Below are 21,308 nucleotides of genomic sequence, written 5' to 3'. Positions count from 1 at the left end.
CAAAGTGTCTGACAGCTCGTTTTCGCGATTTTCTTCCTGTTTTGGTTTTCGATAATTACCATAAACTCGTTTTTGTGATAAAATCCGAATTTTTTCATTATTATGTGATTATCCTTACCTAAATAGAAGATAATTGTCAAAATTTAGATAATCACTTGTTTTATTAGATAAAGTTTGATTATTTGTAATTTAGATTTGAATTATCTTGTGAAATAGTTTCAATTTATCCCTTTAGGTTTTATAGTTTAAATTTGAACCCCAAAAGTTTTGTTGTTTTGAAATTTAAATAGTTAAAACCCTAATGTTTTGAAATGTTTCAAAACTTGCCCTCAAGTTTTGGAATTTAAAGGTTGATTAAAAGGTTAATTAGAAATGTTAAATTCTAAAACTCTTGTATCGATTTGAAAAAGTTCAAATCACACCCTTATGGTTTTATTAATTAATTAAGGTGTATAATTAAAAGAGATTTAATAAATCCATAAAAGTTTAGGTTAACCTTTTAATTGAATTAAAAGTGTAATTGTTAAAGTTAACCATATAGTATTTTAAAAGTATAAAATACACCCTATACTATATATAACATTAAAAGTCTAACATTATATATATGTATGAGTAAAAGTCAGTCTTACCGTTAGTAGGCCTCATTCACGAAGCTGGTCTATAAGGGGTGTTTAAGGAAATTGCCTATAAAATGGCGATTGAATGGGTATCCACTCTTACCCACCGCACTCTTGACTAGTGGAGGGTCGTTAGCTGAACGGGTAGGATAGGACGAAACCTTCCATTATAAGTATAATGAAATACAAAGTAACTAAATGTTTTTCAAATTCCCAATCTTAGTTACTTAGGCAAAAGTGAATTGATGCAATTCCATGAAATTACACTTTGTGCCCCTGCGAAGACATTAGTGGAGCGTGTGTGGTTTACCGGCACACTAAATGGTTCTAAGCAAAGGTAGCAAAGGGTGACTCAATGTTTGTCATAGTTCGGTGGAGCGTGTGTGGTTTACCGGCACATCGAATAGGTGATTGTAACATGTGAGGGCACCATGTAGTTTGCATGGTTATTCACACCCGCTTTGTGATCCTCGGCATCCCAGTCACAAACAAGAGGGGCATATCGAGATTTAAACATGCCATTGAAAGTTCAATGAATCTCAAAGGATCTAGGAGTTTTCATAGATTTAAAACTTAAATTTCTTTTTCGTTTTTCATGGTGGAAATTAGTGAATCGTCATTCACTTACCTTCAAATGTTCTGCAATTTGGGTTACGGCATCCCTCTCCCGAGTTGTAGAATATTGTGTTGGGTCCTAGCCTTAGTATCTCATTTGGGTGATTTACTAAGGACTCAATCTATCAACTAACCTGAATTCGTTTTTCTTCCGTTTTGTAGATGTCAAAGTTCGACAACTATGGTCTTCCAAATCCCGTGGAACAAGCATTCCACATGAAGATGATATTCCACGATTTGATCGAGGAACAAGAAATCATGCTTCACTTCCTCTACCTCCTCCAATTATTCTCCCTAACCCACAAGTTCAAAGGCTTGAAATGTTCAAGATCACTCAAGCCCTATTGGCAAGTAAACATAAAGAAGGAAAGTCCGTGTGTGTACACGTCCTAGGGATGAAGTCACACATTGATAGGTTAAGAATGTTGGGATCCGTTGTCTGTGAGGAAATGGCTGTTGATTGGGTTCTTCAGTCACTTCCTAACTCATATAGTGAGTTCGTAAGAGAGTACTATATGATGAACCGCGACGTGACCCTTATAGATCTCACCTATATGCTTATTGCTGCTGAATCAACAATGCTTTGGCGCAATAGAAAAGCAAAGTAGATTGGTGAATCTGCCTTCAAGACCTCTATGGATATAGACAATGGCAATGAAAGACATGCAATGATCGAAAAGTTTGATCATAAGAGAAAGGCGATGTCTGAGGTAGTTCCATGTGTTGTTCCAAAGGAGTCAGTTTTCTTTTATTGCCAAGAGAAGGGGCATTGGAAACGAAGTTGCCCTATTTATCTAAGAGATCTAAGAGATGGGAGAGTCAAAAGTATGACTACGCTTTAGGTAAGAATCCACTATCTAACTCCATTAAGTTCCTATTCATTGATTCTTAATACATGATGTGATAAGATTGCATTTGAATGTTTTGAAGGATCGGTGAAAAGAAAGGAAGCTTGATAAGAGAGCAAGATGAATCTAATCACGAGAGATGGATCTTGATCGCATGGACTTGAAGATTGGATTTTGAGCTCAGATAGTTATGATAGAGTTGTTATAAATTTTCTTTTTACATAGTTTTCAATAGATTTTGCATTGTAAGGACAAATGTTTTTCCGCTGCTTTTATAAATAAAATAAATTTTGTTTGACTTATTTATTTGTTTACTTCCTTGCAATGAAATCGTTATGTGAAAATTGGTGTTTGCATATTTCTACAACGAATGGATATGATTCTTAGTTATGTTATTTATGGAAATGTCGAGAATTTACCAAATAGGGAGAGTTTCTCATCGCCCAAGTTTCAATTGGACAGAAACTTGGAATCATGCAACGTGGATGCACGATGAATGAGAAATTACGTATTTGGAAATTAGACTAACTCAATGACAAAGTGTCAAGTGCAGGACTAGGAGATCGAATACACAAAGTTGTGTGTTGATCAAGTTCACCATAAGAGTAACAAAGATATTCGTTATGATTTACTAAAGGTTTAGTAAATTTGATTATACTTACAAGATTAAGTGTAATTTTGAATTGATTAAAGGGTTTAGATCAATAGCAAAACGAATAAGAAGAATCAAGTAGGCAGAAAGATAAGAGTTTCTCCATTCTAAGAAGAAGGGAGAGTAGCTTTTATGCTTTATGATAGGTCTTAATGATTAAGAACCATATCTCAATTGATCCTCTAATGAGTCTTGGTACAATTGTATGTCCAAGAAGAGGAATCAAAGATTGATGAAATGGTCAAATCAAGAAGACAATCATACTTCGTTCCAATAACAAGTCTTAAAGTTAAGATTCTGACAATGAGTGAAAAGTATTAAAGGTTTATAACATTCATCAAATGTGGAAAGTTGTGATGTCTTGGATAAGACAAAGACCAACTATGATCAATTTATGAAGTGTTTTGATACAAGCTACACTAACTCTTGAAAATTTGTTTGTCAAGAAATGTTTATTGACAAAAGAATCTTATATGTCAAGGAGTCAGTGGGAGTCTTAATGGTCTCAAAAAGTTTCAAGAACAAATCAAATAAACCTTATCGATCATCACTAGCACACGAGTTGAGGTTTACAACCTATCGTGAAGACATTATTTTGTTTCTGTGCCAATCCAATCGAGTTAATTATGCATGTGAGTCCTATGAGTTCTCATTTGAATGCGTAAAAGGCAAGGACCTTGATCAATGAAAGGTGCATTGATAGGAAAAAGGTAAGATGCTTAACTACTTGGAAGACGTGGTGGGCAGCTGTGCTACCATAAGGCAAGAAATCAAGATTAAGAAAGTTCGATCCATATGAGTTTGAATTTGTCGTAAACTTTGGTTTTTAACAAATTCACATGGAAAGGAACACATACACCGTTTAAATCTAAGTGTCATAAGATTTCCTCCTTCATGAAATTGATTGTGAGAAAATGCTTTCACTAAGAAAGATTTTAAAGATAATGATTGTAAAATTGCATTCTCGAATTCGATCATGGTTACGGTATCCCTTTCCATAATTTGAATTGTGAGGTTTGGCAATTAGTCTTAATTGTTGAGACACACATATGAACTATCTAAAGGCAAAGGTGTATAAGTTTAAGAAGCCTTGATAAAAGATTATCAAAGCACTAAGTATTAGAAACATGGACTTAAGAAATTCAATAGGTATTGTCTCTCTGAAAGTTAAGATGTTTATGAATACATGTCGAAGCTAGTGGGAGCATAAGTGTTATGTTTTATAATAATCATCATGATAGTGGGAGCATAAATGTTATGATTGTATGATTATTAAGGCAAGTATTGCATAGTTGGCAATATTAATTATAGAAAACAAGAGTCATACTTTGCAAAGTTGTAAGAGTTGAAAGGTTGTTTTGCTATAATTAAGGGAGAGAATATTCTGCTTCATTTCAAATCTAAAGGATTAGGTTGTGAAATGTTAATAAATTTAGTCAAAGGTACATAGTGTGTTCTTAAAATTTCGATTGTGATTACGGCATTCCTCTTCACAATTCGAATTTTGAGAACATAGCAAATAAAACATTGTGCATCATGTCCCATACGCTTCGGGTATAGGATCGATTGCAAATGCTTTAATGTTTGACCATTCTAAAATTTTCCAAATGTCTAGCGCATTGAGAGGGAAAAGGGACTAGAATTGGTTTTGACTAAAATAATTAAACAACTATCAAAGGACAATCCAAAGTTCGATGAGGATTGGTCGCTTGTGAGTAGTTGGAAGTATAGTATTGGAAATTATGGAAATGTTTCCATATTGGATGGACAATGTCGACATCATTACGAATAGATAAGATTCTATTAAGAAATTAGTTGTCATATGGAAAATATGGAAGTGTGTCCATATTGGGAAGTAAATATTGAAAATCTATGTCTAGATTAGAAACTTTTATGCAAAAGGATGTTTAAAGGAATGTGCTTTGAGTGAGAGACATCGTATCTAAGGAATTTTCTTGTAACAATCTCCGATAGAGGACTTTGTAATATCATTGCAATAGTCTTTGAGACTTTGGTGCAGTGACATTACAAAAGGATCGTTGCATAAAGTGTTAGAATCTAGTATATTCTATAAGTAACAAGAATTTGATATTCTTACACTTAAGAAAATGGATTTGGAGTTGTGAAATGAGAATGATTGGAAATGTGTTCAATTTGTCTATTTCGCAAAAGTAAGAACCATAGGTAAACATTGTGTGCATGCTAGGAGCATGGGACAAGTGTAATGATTCAAGTAAAAAGTTGATTACCCGAAACGACAAATAATGAGTAATCGATATGGTGATAAATAAAACGTGTTTTGTTTATACTCAAAGGTTTGAGGCCATATGGGATTAGTATTATTCTGGTGTTTCACTTTGCATGTTTTGACTTCCAGAATAATTGAGTTTATTAAGAATAATCGAATTATTCAAACGGGCCACAGTCGTTCATATGTTGGAAGTAGATATGAATGAAGATTGTCGTGAATTGGTGTGTGGATTGTCTAAAAGAGTATTAGACATAAGCAAATGTTTGCTGCAACGTTCATGAGTGCTTATGAATATGATTTGAGCATTGGATTAAACCCACGCTCACTTGGATCACTATCTCGAGTGATTAGTGAGACGATAACATCTTATATTCTTGAAACCGAGATGTGTGGGTTGTATCTTGCTGATCGGTTGCACATTGATAATATGTAAACGCACCAGTAACTTGGTGTTATATAACATATTGTTGTGTGTAGTTCGGTGAGTGAGTACAAGCGAGCATTGTATCAAAGTTTATCCGTTCCTTTTATCCAAAGTAGGATAAAAGCGATATCTTTGGGCCCCTCGATGGTTTAGTGATGACATACGTAAATGCTCGGCCGGGCTAGGGCTAATTTGATTTGTTCAATTAGTCTGTCATCATAAATCGGAAATCGAGATATAGTACAAAGAGAATGATTAGAAATCATATCTCATACGATATCTAGAATGGAGGAATATATGATCCCTTATCTAAGGACACGCGTATCTGATATGATCAGAGTTGACAGTGGCTTTGGAAAGCTACGATTGCAGATCAGGATCTTAAGTCATACGCAGAATAGTTGTTAGACTTATCCAAGTGGAAGACTGTTGGATTAGTGTCTAAGTCCATAACTATTTTGGTATGTACTTGACCCGATGGTGCATGGTCCTTTTGGGTTGCCTTCACCAAAGCAACTTGATTGGAGAAATGAATAAAGAGAGAGAGGATAATATGATTTATTAATATGTTATAAGAATAATATATTAAAGGAGAAATCATATTTGTTTAATTAATATTGGTCAGTAATTAATTAAGAATTAGTTTTGTGATCAAATGTAATTAATTAAACTAGAGGGGCTGAATTGTAATTATGTGATAGTTACAAAATAAGGTAAGGATTATCTTATTTATATGGTGGACGAATTTAAGGTTGGAAAGCCTTAGAATTCGAGTATGATAAGGATTCAAGGATTATCTTATTGGTTGCTTAATGGATAATCAACTAGATAAGGATAATGACTGAAACCCTATCTCTACACCTATATAAACACCCCTAGGGTCATGAATTCGTGTATCCCTTCCCAAGAGGTCCTAGATACGAATTCTAACCTCTCACCTCTCTCCTTATACCTTCTCCACTTGCTTATGGTGTTTGTGAGCCATTAGAGGAGTGACACTTGTGACTCTAAGCCTTCCAAAGTCAATACAAGGAGATTTGGGATTGTTATTGCTACATAACAATCAAGGTAACACTATAAACTTATTCTCATGTTAATATGATTATATGTATGCTAGAATTAGGGTTTATAGTCTTGGCTTCAAAGCATGTACAATAGAGAAACCTAGATCCAAGCATTAGGGTTTGTATGAGCACATAGGATGTCTTATGACCAAAACCCATCACTTAGGAGATTAGGGTCTTGTTGGGCCATCATATTTCTAGTTTTTTTGGTTGATGCTATTATATTAGGTTCTTTTGGATGAAGGCCCACGATGGGATTTAGGCACAATTTGGAAGATTGGGCAATAATTGGGCTTTTGGTGACCATTTTGGAATTGGGCATTTTGAATAGTTGGTTTGGACCTTGGCCTTGGGTCAAGTTAGATAAAGAGTAAAATGGTCTTCTACCATTTTTAGACTCTTAGTTATGGGTCAGAATCTAATTATTAATTGGATGTAATTTTGTGATGACAGCGCAGGGATTTTATCGGACGAACAGACGTAGATTTATTTGAGTGACTCAACAAGGGTAAGAATTCGATAGTATAGAAATGAATGTGTCTCATGAACTAAATCGCTATAGTTCAACAACATATGATAGTATGAGTCTCAACATAGAAGAATGAAAGTTATTCGTAAATCCGAATATATGAAACAAGTGTATGGTTTTTCCATAATATTTTAAAGATTGAACAAAGTACTCAACGTAGTAATAATAGCGTGCCAATTATATTAATATAATAGATGAAACAATGATCACGAAAATTTGACCCCTAAAAGGGTCTCCGGTTACAAGGTTTAAGAAAGTAAAGACTTTTAGCCGAGGTCCTAACTTATAACAAAATTTGGGATTTTGGCAAGCACTACTTGCGATGTGTGTTGCACTTGGAGCTTGACTCCGCATCCGATTGCTTTGATTCCATAAGACGCCTATCGAAGGCGGCTTGCTGTTCCCTTAACTCTGCGAGGGTGCAATCATTTGTGTTTGGAATGTGTCGGCGCGGAGATGGTTGTCATCATGCAACATATCCAGACTACGGATGTCGGCAGTGTGAACTTGTACTTCTACGTTGACTTCGCGAATTCGATTTGCTTGGACCCCCGATCGATATGACTGGTTGGCCAGTTTGCCTACCATGACCGGAAGTGCTTGGTCGGCTGAACCTCCATCCCTGATGTCATAGAAGTTCTGACACATATCGTAGGTAGAGCGTATCCCTTGTTGTTGGCTCGAATGGTGGAAGTGACTTCCTCAAACGGGAGTCGGTCCCTGGAAGTTCCTCCTAATGGATGTAGGGTCGACTATTTCTGGTTCTGAGTCCATACCACAATCATCCCCTTCTTCCAACTATATAGGTTCTTCATCCTCTTCGGGATCCTCCTCTACTCATCCTCCATTTCCCTGGTTCGGGTAGTAGGGGTCCCCTAGTCGGTGGAATCCAGCCATTTGACTATACAAGAATAGGGTTATAAGATTTGAAAAAATTTTGAAAACATGTAACAATAAACATGTTGATTAAACTATTGTATGCACCAAATACTCCTGTAGTATTTAAATTTGTATGTTTGATACTAGTGTCTATTTTGGTAACTTTTGACTTGTTGCTCACTACGATCATTCCTCGACATACGTTAGTCCAATCTCGGATAAATATAGTTGATCAGGCAATATTCGTCCCAAATTCGATTACATATATCGAGAACTAATCGTAGTGTCCAACTCGTCTTAATACTTTTTGTATAGCTCTAACCATGAAAATATATCGTTGTATGCACGTATTTTGTATTTTTATGACCCAAAATAATCTATTTAAATGAAACAAGGTTTTTAGGTGTAAAAACATTTTGTTAGAGACTTTGAGTCTCTAAGCATTTATAGTTTGTATATCTTATGAGGTTCGATATACTTAGTTCATTATAAACATTGCTCTGATACCAATCTGTCACACCCACCAAACCGGAAAGGCGGAAACGTTCGGGGGCGGATGACTTCATGTGGTAACGTAACAAATGAATACATAGTAAAGAAAGCAATACAACCATCATATATATAATTGAAAGTTTACATTGTTAAAAGGTACATGTTCAAACCTATTTACAATATGATGCCAAAAATATGAATTTAAACTGGCACCGCAACGTTCCTTCTTCAAAAAGCTGTTTGGTACCTGAAATTACTGAGTCCCTGGGACATACAAGTAGTTTTGAAAGAGTAGATCAGCATTTAAGCTGGTGAGTTTCATAAGTATTAAATGAAAATGTTTGTATGAACTAAAATGAAATGGTTTGTGTTTGTATGTTGGTTCCTAGAAAATCCCATATTTTCTATTGGTATAAATGTAACCTTAAATCAAGACCAATGTTTGTTTCTAGGAAATTGAAGTTTTCCCGTATGTGGGTAGTGGTTTAGAAGTTCCAAACTTGTATCACAATTAGGTTTTTCATGCCTAAAGTAGTTAATTTATGTACGTATAAAATCTCCAATACTTCTGAAAAACCCCATAAATCAATGTGCTTTTAATACTCTATGTGAGTTTTATAACCATGCTATTGACTAGAAATGCCTATACACAACGTTCTTCAGGCGTTGGAATGTTCTGATGTTTGTCACCTCAAATGGTGTACTGTAGCTAACAGTTAGGGCACGGGGTTGTCAATCCCGTATAGATCTATACACAAACACCATGCTCCCCCTCCAAGGGATTCTGGTATATAATACAGGACTTGGAATGTGTACTCGAGCGTACGTGAAGTTTAATGTCTCACAAAACTTAGTACAAAACATATTTATGTGTGAAAATGTTCGTTTGTTCTTGTATATGAAAGTAACTTCTTGAAATAGTATTTCTAGTATGTAAAAGTTCGTAGTGTTCTCGTAAAACTATACCTATTATAGTTTTCTAAAAGTGTGTTTCGTTTATCTAGTAATCCCTAGTGAAATGCTCACTTGTTATGAAAATTATAATTTTTGTAGTACCAAAAATGGACACATATACATACAGTATAAACAAAGAGTTTTGATTTACATATATACATAAATCATTTCTTATTTCAAATATAAGATGTTATCATGGTATATTTTGCATACAAAAGATTTCCCTACAATAGTTATAAATCACATATGATTCCATTGATACAAAGTGTATAATGAAACTTTATATAACACACAGTAATAATCGGGTGTTTTACTTGTACTCCCCCCCCCCCCCCCCCCGGGTTAAAAACATATAAAAGTAATTATAAAACATTAAAAAGTGTGGATTATAGGGGTATGAACTCACTTGAAAGATCGAAGAAGGCGAGATGAAAACCGAGCAAAATTTCGACTCGAGAAAGCGGATTTTCTCAGGATTCTCGGGAATCTCGGGAGCACAAACGACCCTCTGGACTTGAGCAAGGAAACTGGGACTTCGGGATAGCACATGCACGGAAAACGAGGCAAAAATGCAAGAAAGTTGAGAGAAATTGAGCCCTTTCTTTGGAATCCTCGCATCCCTTTTATAGTGGGTGGGAAACGCCTCGGTACGCTGGGCGTACTCGTGCGTCATGCGTGACTGCTTCCTCGATTGCCTCGGACCTTCGGATAGGACGGGGCATAGCCTCGCATAGGGGCGACGTGGACGATCCGAGGCATAGGCGTCGAGTACGCTGGGCGTAACTCGGATCGCCCTGATGACTCACCTTCGGATAATACCGAAATTAAATATAAAAATTATATTATTATTATTTATTAAACTTCAAAAATTCATATCTTCTTCATACGAACTCTGTTTTCGACGTTCTTTATATCCACTCGTAGGTGAGACTATGCTCTACAACTTTCATTAGATTCCGTCGGCAAATTTTGAGATTATTTTTATTATTTATTTTTAAAAGGTTGCGATAAGAAAATTTCGTTTAGAAATTCATAATTTCATTATCTGACGCCTGTTTTTGCCAGACTTTTTACCATTGAAAAAGCATTATCGAGACCTTCGATTCTCATTTAGGTCATTCCGGCCAAAAGTCGCTTGATCTCCATTCTGAGTTTTTAGCTGTCCGTTGTTAAGCCCAATTTAAAAAATCCAGAACTTCCTTATACGAAGTCAGATTTGGGAGTTCTTTCTATGTACGATCACGGTTTAATGACATCTAACATAACAGGTAATTAATTAGAGACTTTTGGAAATTTTATTTTCGAAGTTAATTTCATTATAACAAAAGTGGTTACAATACTTGACTTTTTAGGTCGTTACATAGAGTTGAAATATTGGGTTGTCACATCATCCCCCTGTTAGAGGGAATTTCGTCCCGAAATTTAAAATAAAATAGATACTTGTGAATCTGAGAAAAAGATGTGGGTACTTTTGTTTCATCTGATCTTCGCGTTCCCATGTGAATTCAGGTCCTTGCTTAGCGTTCCAGCGAACTTACACGATGGGTATGTGACTTTGTTTCGTTTGTTTGACCTCTCGGTCCATGATTTCTACCGGTTCTTCCATGAATTTGAGGCTCTCGTTGATCTCGATCTCATCGAGTGGGATAACAAGAGTCTTATCGGATAGACATTTTTTCAAGTTCGATACATGGAAGGTTGGATGTATGTTACTGAGTTCGCGTGATAGATTAAGTTTGTAAGCTACAGAGCCGATTCTGGCGAGAATCTTGAAAGGCCCTATGTATCTTGGATTTAGCTTTCCACGCTTTCCAAATCGTATTAAGCCATTCCACGGTGAGACCTTCAATAGTTAGCGTAGCTTTTATGTTGGTCTCTAGATGCTTTCAATCGTTCATGAATCTGAATGATCTTCTTTGTTGTTTCTCGTATGATTTCTGGACCGGTGAGAGTGGTTTCAGTATCTCGTCCTTTAGCTAACTGTGTGTCTCCAACTTCAGTCCAGCACAAAGGGGACCTACACTTACGGCCATAAAGGGCTTAAAATGGAGCAGTCTTTATGCTCGTATGATAACTATTGTTGTATGAAAATTCGACAAGGGGTAAATAGATATCCCATGTCTTTCCAAAGTCAATCACACAGGCTCTCAGCATATCTTCCAAAGTTTGTATCGTTCTCTCACTTTGCCCGTCTGTTTGTGGATGGTAGGCTGTACTCATGTCTAGTCTAGTCCCCAGGGAACTTTATAGTGACTACCAGAACCTTGATGTAAATATACTATCTCTATCGGAGATAATGGACATTGGAACACCATGTAGTCGCACTATTTCCCTTATGTAAGTTCTTGTAAGCCTTTCCATCTTGGCAGTCTCCTTGATTGGTAGAAAATGCACGGATTTGGTCAATCTGTCGACGATGAACCATATGGTATCAAGTCCACCCGTTATCTTGGGCAACTTGGTTATGAAATCCATAGTAATCCATTCCCATTTCCATTTCGGTATCTCTGGTTGTTGTAGTAATCCTGAAGGTTTTTGATACTCGACCTTAACCTTAGCTCAACTAAGACATTTACTTACGAAGGTAGCAATTTCTGCTTTCATGTTAGGCCACCAGTACAGTTTCTTAAGATCCATATACATTTTATCTGAACCTGGGTGAACAGAATACCTCGTGTTGTGTGCTTCAGTCATAACCACATCTTTGAAGCCACCATGTCTCGGTTTCTAGATACGGTCCATGAGATAATAGACTCCGCCACCCTGGATTTCTAGATTCTTTTCAATTCCTCTCAGGGATTCACCCATCACATGTTCAGGTTGCAAAGCTTCCAGTTGAGCCTCCTTAATTTGTGTGGATAAGTGGGAATGGATAGTCATATTCAGAGATTTGACTCCCCGACCAGTGTATTCTTTTTGACTGAGGGCGTCAACTACTACATTGGCCTTGCCAGGATGCTAACGAATTTCGCATTCGTAGTCATTGAGTAGCTCGACCCACCATCGTTGTCGCATGTTGAGCTCCTTTTGATCAAAAATGTGTTGAAGGCTCTTGTGGTCGGTGTAAATAGTACTCTTCGTTTCGTACAGGTAGTGTCTCTAGATCTTCAGAGCAAATACCACTGCTCTCAACTCAAGATCGTGTGTTGTATAGTTTACTCGTGTACGTTAAGCTGACGGGAGGCATAGGCAATAACCTTCCCTCTTTGCATAAGAACAAAACCAAGTCCTTGATTTGATGCATCGCAATACACTACGAAATCTTATATCCCTTCTGGGAGGGATAGTATCGGTGAGGTGCACAAGGCCTGTTTCAGTGTTTGGAACACTTTCTCTTGTTTTGCTTCCTAGTCAAAGGCCACACCTTTCTGGGTTAATGTAGTAAGAGGTTTCGCAATGCTAGAGAAGTTCTTTATGAATCTGCGATAGTAGCTAGCTAGACCTAAAAATTGACGACTCTTTATAGGTGTCTTCGGTGCCGACCAGTTCTCAATGGCCTTAATTTTGGAGGGGTCCACATGTATCCCCTTTTCGCTAACAACGTGGCCTAAAAATTCGACTCTTCGAATCCAAAATTCGCATTTAGAGAACTTCGCATAGAGCTTCTCCGATCGTAGTGTTCCCAAGACTCTTCGTAGGTGCTGACTATGTTCTTCCTTACTTCGGGAGTAGATAAGTATATCATCGATGAAGACAATGACGAACTGATCCAAGTAAGGACGACATACTGTATTCATTAGGTCCATGAATATCACTGGTGTGTTGGTTAATCTGAACGACATCACTACAAATTCGTAGTGTCCATAACGGGTTCGGAAGGCTGTCTTGGGAATATCTTCCTCTAGCACTCGTAATTGGTGATATCCGGATCGTAGATCTATCTTCGAGAAGTAGTTCGATCCTTGAAGTTGATCAAATAGGTCCTCAATGCGGGGCAGAGGGTAACGATTTTTGACAATAAGTTTGTTCAGCTCTCTGTAGTCGATGCACATATGAAACGATTCGTCTTTCTTCTTTACAAACAAGACCGGTGCTCCCCAAGGTGAGGAGCTTGGTCTTATGAATCCTTTTTAGTGGAGTTCGTTAAGCTGACTGGAAAGTTCTTGCATCTCTGCTGGTGCCAGACGATAAGGCGATTTTGCTACTGGGGTAGCCCCTGGAACTAAGTCGATTCTGAACTCGACTTGGTGTTGTGGTGGTAATCCTGGTAGTTCTTCTGGAAAAATATCAGGGAAGTCACGTACTTCTGGAATGCTTTTAATATCCTTTACTTCCCGACTCGTATCGACGATGTGTGCAAGAAATGCATGATAATCCTTCCACAAACACTTTCGAGCTTGGATGAACGAAATGATGCGAAGGTTTGTACTTGATTTGTCATCGTAAATCACTAGTGTTTCATCGTTAGGGAGATTAAGACGAACTTCTTTTTCAAAGCACATGATGTCGGCACGAAGAAGACTTAACCAATCCATGCCAACTATGACGTCGAAACTTTTAATTTGGACCTGCATGAGGTTGATTGGGAAAGAGTGACCGTCTAAAGTTAATGTACAGCTCATGTATATGCAGTTAGGTGCTGTTTGTTTTTTCTGAGGCAAAATGTCTGCAGTCTGCGGACCACATCTGTAGACCTCTGCAGTAGAAAAGGTGGACCAAACGTCTACAGTCTGAAAAAAGAAGACTGTTTGTTTTTTTAACATCTGCGGGCTATTAAAATAAACTGAAATCTAAATAAACTGATTTTTTAAAAATTCAAAGCGAATTTTTTATATATTTTTACGACTTTATTATAAATATATAACGAATCTAGATCAACTTTTATGTATTATTATATAAAAAATAAAAATAAAAATGGTATTAATTCATATACATATTTGATAAAAACCAACAACTTTGATTGCAAAGTTATAACTAAACATTATAATTAGTGATCAAAGAATTTGATACATAAATAGATGGAAATAAACTTCGATTTTTTCAAATAAATCTATTAAAAACGTACGATAAATATTTTCTCGAGAAATTGATGATACTCTATTAAATAAAGTTTTACAAAATTTTGGCAAAAAAATATAAGAATATATTATGATTTTTTTTTCATATTTATATAAACAACTTCAACGACTATTATTATAATAAATTTTTATTTATAAATTTGTTAAAACTATCATGTTTGTATCGTCAAATGTTTTTTTTTAAGTTTTGTAATTTTTTTTCATATTGTTTATCCTTAATAAAGTTGGAAAAAATATAAATTAAAAAAAAAACTTAAAAAAATAAAGATATATATGTTTTTTTAAGCTAGAAGATGTCTGAAGATGTTAGAAGACTCTGGTCCACATCTGCGCCAAGAAGAGGGCGCGCAGACATTTTTAGGTCTGCAGTCTTCAAAAAAACAAACAGTCTGCGAAGACTAATGTCTGCGCGTGGTCTGCGCGGCGCAGACAGAAGACGTCTCGCAGATCTGCAGACAAAAAACAAACACTACCTTAGTGTTTTCCGTTTTTCCATTTTCCATTTCTACAGTGAATGATTCTTCTAACATGCTAGGTTTATGTTTAAGTAAGTGAATAAAGTTTTGGCTCACAAAGTTTCTCTCTACTCCACTATCAAATAGTATGCATGCATATGAATTATCTAGATGAAACGTACCAGCAACTACTGTAGGATCACCTATGGCTTCTTCGTGACCTATAGCCAAAACTCGTCCTACTCCGCCAGTATTCGCTGCCTTCGGGCAGTTTCTTTTGTAGTGGCCCACCTTGCCACAACCGTAGCAAGCTTGGCCTACACCAGCATTGGGAACTTGAGTGATCGACTTTACGGGAGCTTTGCAGAAACGGATAGTGTGTCCCTTTCTGTTGCAGTTGGAGCACTGCATTTCCTGACAAGGTCCATTGTGGTGGTAATTGCATTTGGTGCACTTTGGAAGGTTGCCCACATAAGGCTTTATTGGGTAGAGATTTGTAGGAATGATAGTAGGTACAGTAGCAGCATTCACTGTAAACAGTTGTTGTTTCTTTGAGGATTCTAGGGAAGACCCACCCTTAACCTTATTCCATTTTCTCTTCTTGTTATTATTGTTGTTGTTTCCCTTTTGTGGTTCTGGTGCAGAAATTGTTGAGTTCTGATGACTTCCGTGATCAATAAGCGATTGTGCCAACTCTGTGGCACTTTCAAAAGTGCCAGGTTTTGAAGCTAACACACTTGACTAAATTTGGGGCGACAATACCCAAATGTATCTCTCTATTTTCTTACTCTCAGGAGTAATCATATCTGGGCAAAGGATTTCAAGATCGCAGAATTTGTTGGTATAAGTTGCTATGTCGATACCAATCATTCCAAGAGTCCAGAGTTCGTGCTTGAGTTTTTTGTATGTCTCCTCATGGACAATACTCTCTCATCAGCATGATTTTTAAGCTCTCCCAGCTTATTGAATTCGCCACTATTAGTGTAAGTACCTTAATGTGGCCATTCCACCAAGTTAAAGCTCTATCAGTAAGTGTGTAAGTTGCAAACTCGACTTTGTTGTCCTCGGGACAAGAGAAATTTTCAAATACTGATTCTGTCCTTTCAACCCACTACCTGAAAATCATCACACCACCAGTTCCATTAAACATCTGGGGTTTAGCATTCGTAAAGTCTTTATAGGTGCACTCTCGGGGTTGCCCATGACTATCACCATGGTTGGAAGGATATGTGCCAATTCTTGAACCAGTAGTAACAAGGGTATTGATTTGTGACATGGCAGCTGCTACAGCTGTGGTGACTGTTGCTTGGAACATGACAGCATCAAATTAAGGAGGTGGAGGTGGTGGTGGTATCGGTGCTTCCCCACCTTTGTTTCGTCTTGGATTTCTACGCGGAGGCATCCTTCAACTATAGATTGAAAAGACAAGGGTAAGAATTCCATAGTATAGAAATGAATGTGTCTCATAAACTAAATCGCTATAGTTCAACAATAGATGATAGTATAAGTCTCAAGATAGAAGAATGAAAGTTATTCTCAAGATAGTATGAGTCTCAACGTAGTAATAATAGCGTGCCAATTATATTAATATAATAGATGATACAACGATCACGAAAACTTGACCCCTAAAAGGGTCTCCGCTTACAAGGTTTAAGAAAATAAAGACTTTTAGCCGAGGTCCTACTTATAACAAAATTTAGGACTATGGCAAGCACTACTTGCGACGTGTGTTGCGCTTGGAGCTTGACTCCGCATCCGATTACTTTGATTCCATAAGACGCCTATCGAAGGCGGCTTGCTGTTCCCTTAACTCGGCGAGGGCTACAATCATTTGTGTTTGGAATGCATCGACGCGGAGATGGATGTCATCCTGCAACATATCCAGACGATAGATGTCGGCAATGTGAACTTGTATTTCCACGTTGACTTCGCGAATCCGATTTGCTTGGACCCCCGATTGATAGGACTGGTTCGCCAGTTTACCTACCATGATCGAAAGTGCTCGGTTAGATGAACCTCCGTCCCTGATGTCGTAGAAGTTCCGACACATACCGTAGGGAAAGCGTATCCCTTGTTGTGGGCTCCAATGGTGGAGGTGACTTCCCCAAACGGGAGTCGGTCCCTGGAAGTTCCTCCTAATGGATGGAGGGTCGACTATTTCTGGTTCTGAATCCGTACCAGTGTCATCCCATTCTTCCAAATTGATAGGTTCCTCATCCTCTTCGGGATCCTCCACTACTCATCCTCCACTGCCCTGGTTCAGGTAGTAGGGGTCCCCTGGTGGGTGGAATCCATCCATTTGACTATACGAGAATAGGGTTATAAGATTTGAACAAAATTTGAAAACATGTAACAATAAACATGTTGATTAAACTATTGTATGCACCAAATACTCCTATAGTATTTAAATTTGTATGTTTGATACTAGTGTCTATATTGGTAAGTTTTGAATTGTTGCTCACTACGATCATTCCTCGACATATGTTAGTCCAATCTCAGATTAATATAGTTGATCAGGCAATATTCATCCCAAATTCGATTACATATATCGAGAACAAATCGTATTGTCCAACTCGCCTTAATACTTTTTGTATAGCTCTAACCATGAAAATATATCGTTGTATGCACGTATTTTGTATTTTTATGACCCAAAATAATCTATTTAAATAAAACAAGGTTTTTAGGTGTAAAAACATTTTGTCAGAGACTTTGAGTCCCTAAGCATTTATAGTTTGTATATCTTATGAGGTTCAATATACTTAGTTCACTATAAACATTTCTCTGATACCAATCTGTCACACCCCCAAACCGGAACGGCAGAAACGTTCGGGGGCGGATGACTTCATGTGGTAACGTAACAAATGAATACATAGTAAAGAAAGCAATACAACCATCATATATATAATTGAAAGTTTACATTGTTAAAAGGTACATGTTCAAAGCCAATTACAATATGATACCAAAAATATGAATTTAAACTGGCACCGCAGCGTTCATTATTCAAAAAGCTGTTTGGTACCTGAAATTACTGAGTCCCTGGGACATACAAGTAGTTTTGAAAGAGTAGATCAGCATTTAAGCTGGTGAGTTTCATAAGTATTAAATGAAAATGTTTATATGAACTAAAATGAAATGGTTTGTGTTTGTATGTTGGTTCCTAGAAAATCCCATATTTTCTACTGGTATAAATGTAGCCTTAAATCAAGACCAATGTTTGTTTCTAGAAAATTGATGTTTTCCCGTATGTGGGTAGTGGTTTAGAAGTTCCAAACTTGTATCACAATTAGGTTTTTCATGCCTAAAGTAGTTAATTTATGTACGTATAAAATCTCCAATACGTCTGAAAAACCCCGTAAATCAATGTGCTTTTAATACTCTATGTGAGTTTTATAACCATGCTATTGACTAGAAATGCCTATACACAACGTTCTTCAGGCGTTGGAATGTTCTGAAGTTTGTCACCTCAAATGGTGTACTGTAGCTAACAGTCAGGGCGCGGGGTTGTCAATCCCGTATAGATCTATGCACAAACGCCATGCTCCCCCTCCAAGGGATTTTGGTATATAATACAGGACTTGAAATGTGTACTCGAGCGTACGTCAAGTTTAATGTCTCACAAAACTTAGTATAAAACACATTTACGTGTGAAAATGTTCGTTTGTTCTTTTATATGAAAGTAACTTCTTGAAATAGTATTTCTAGTATGTAAAAGTTCTTAGTGTTCTCATAAAACTATACCTATTATAGTTTTCTAATAGTGTGTTTCGTTTATATAGTAATCCTAGTGAAATGCTCACTTTTTATGAAAAGTATAATTTTTGTAGTGCCAAAAATGGACACATATAAATACAGTATAAACAAAGCATTTTGATTTACATATATACATAAATCATTTCTTATTTCAAAGATAAGATATTATCGTGGTATATTTTGCATACGAAAGAGTTCCCTATAATAGTTATAAATCACATATGATTCCATTGATAAAAAGTGTATAATGAAAATTTATATAACACACGGTAATAATCGGGTGTTTTACTTGTATCCCCCCTTAAAAACATAAAAAAAGTATTTATAAAACATTTAAAAGTGTGGATTATAGGGGTATGAACTCACTTGAAAGATCGAAGAAGGCGAGATGAAAACCGAGCAGAATTTCGACTCGAGAAAGCGTATTTTCTCGGGATTCTCGGGAATCTCGGGAGCACAAACGACCCTGGGGACTTGAGCAAGGAAACCGGGACTTCGGGATAGCACGTGCACGGAAAACGAGGCAAAAACGCAAGAAAGTTGAGAGAAATTGAGCCCTTTCTTCGGAAGCCTCACATCCCTTTTATAGGGGGTGGGAACTGCCTCGGTACGCTGGGCGTACGCGGGTACGCTGGGCGTATGCGAGTATGATGGGCGTACTCGTGCATCATCCGTGACCACTTCCTCGACTAACTCGGACCTTCGTGTCACACCCCAAAACCGGAACGGCGGAAGCGTTCTAGGGTGGATGACGTCATGTAAAGTATCACAACATATGCAGTATAGTAATCAAAGTACAACAAGCATTTCATTAATAGTAATAGTTTTATATGGTTTACATTACATTACATCATCAAAGTAATACAAGTAATAATATAGGTGTAGCTTGGTACTAAACTGTCTTCATCAAAAGCTCCAGGAATGTACCTGCCAATTTCTGACCTGAGAATACAAGTTATTTGAAAAGCGAGGTATCAGCATTTTTACAAATGCTGGTAAGTTCATAAGTATTTTAGTGTCATTTCATCCAAATAACTTTATATAAGTAGTAGTTTTAAAGTATACAGTGAATTAGAGTCCTTTCCAGAAAATCCTATATTTTCTAATTAAAAGTAGTCTTCTACCAAGACTGGACAGAGTTATGTGGTAAAAAGAAAATTTTCCTTAACACTATCATTATCAAAATCTGGTAACGATTTTGAAAGAGAGTATGAGAATATTAGGAAAAATAGCATATGCCTCAGCAATGAAGACTGCTGACTAAGGCAAAAGAATTCATAGACTCCAGGGGTGTATCGAATGAATGGTACGCCTGGCTCAGCCTAACAAAAGAGAGACACAGACCCCAGATAGTATCAAATGAAAGATACGTCTTGCAAGGTCTAAACAGTGAGCACATACCCCAGACAGTATCAAATGAATGACACGTCTAGCAATGTCTAAATATAGTGAATACAATGAATACAGTGTTAAAACCCATTACCTTAAGGCCATGAATTATAAGGTAACCCCGAGATACTCGTAACCATACTGATAAACACTAGAGAAATTGACGCCCTGCAAGTGTCGGTATGAATATGACATTTGTCACCCTTTGGCTTGGTAGGCCATGGACTGTAGGTAGCAGTCTGGGTGCGGGGGTGTCAATCCTGTATAACTATACACACAATGTCCGCTCTCCCTACAAGAGACTCTAGTTACTATCCTGACAACGGAGAAGGCCGTGTACTAAAGATGTATCCCGTGTAGTGAAGTTTGATGTGAAATACTGGACTAATGATAGATAATCACAACTGAACTGACTAATGTAAACCTATATTTCTATGCTTTTATACATAATGTATAACTAATGATCAAACGACCTTCGGAGGGGTATTCGATCCCACCAGACCACATCTCAACGAAGAAAAGGAAATACGGCGAACTAGCCTTCCTATGTCCTTTAAACATTATTTATATAACTATACAAGCATAGGCATACATTTAACTAAGTTTAACTGTTTAACGAAGTAGGAGTGTTCCACAAAAGTATAAGAGTTAACGAATAGGTGCGTATCGTGAAGTAGGAGCGTATCATGAACTATAATTGTATCGTGAAGTATAAGCGTATCGCGAAGTATAAGCGTATCGTGAAGTATAAGTGAATCGTGAAGTATAAGTGAATTGTGAAGTATAAGTGTATCGTGAAGTATAAGTGTATCGTGAAGTATAAGTGAATCGTGAAGTAAAAGAGTATCGTGAAGTATAAGTGAATCGTGAAGTAAAAGCGTATCGTGAAGTATAAGTGAATCGTGAAGTAAAAGCGTATCGTGAAGTAAAAGCGTATCGTGAAGTATAATCGTATTGTGAAATATAAGTGAATCATGAAGTAAAAGCGTATCATGAAGTATAAGCATTAACAAAGTAGTAGCATTTAACAAAGTAGGAGTATAAATACATGGAAGAAAACTTTGATGAAATCTGTGGAAAACCTTTATACTTTGAGAAAATCATTCCTAAACAAGTTTTGAATATAACCTTGATAAATTAGAGAAAACCTTTATTTAAAATACTGCTGTAATAGAGTTTGAAATAAGACATACAACACGAGAGGCAATTTGAGAAAATCTTTGATCACATAAAGCCGTTTTAGAAAACCATTTCTAGTACCATACTTGATAAAATAGTTGACAATGTAATGAATCCTTGTGCATGCGGGTTATCAATCACATGTGATTGATATGATAACTGGCATGTTTAACTTGTATTCCCCCCATAAAA

Source organism: Lactuca saligna, chromosome 4 (genome assembly GCF_052625555.1).
Source record: "Lactuca saligna cultivar CGN05327 chromosome 4, ASM5262555v1, whole genome shotgun sequence".
In the NCBI taxonomy this organism is placed as follows: domain Eukaryota; kingdom Viridiplantae; phylum Streptophyta; class Magnoliopsida; order Asterales; family Asteraceae; genus Lactuca; species Lactuca saligna.
The sequence above is the reverse complement of the archived record's forward strand: the minus strand, read 5'-3'. Positions refer to the sequence as shown.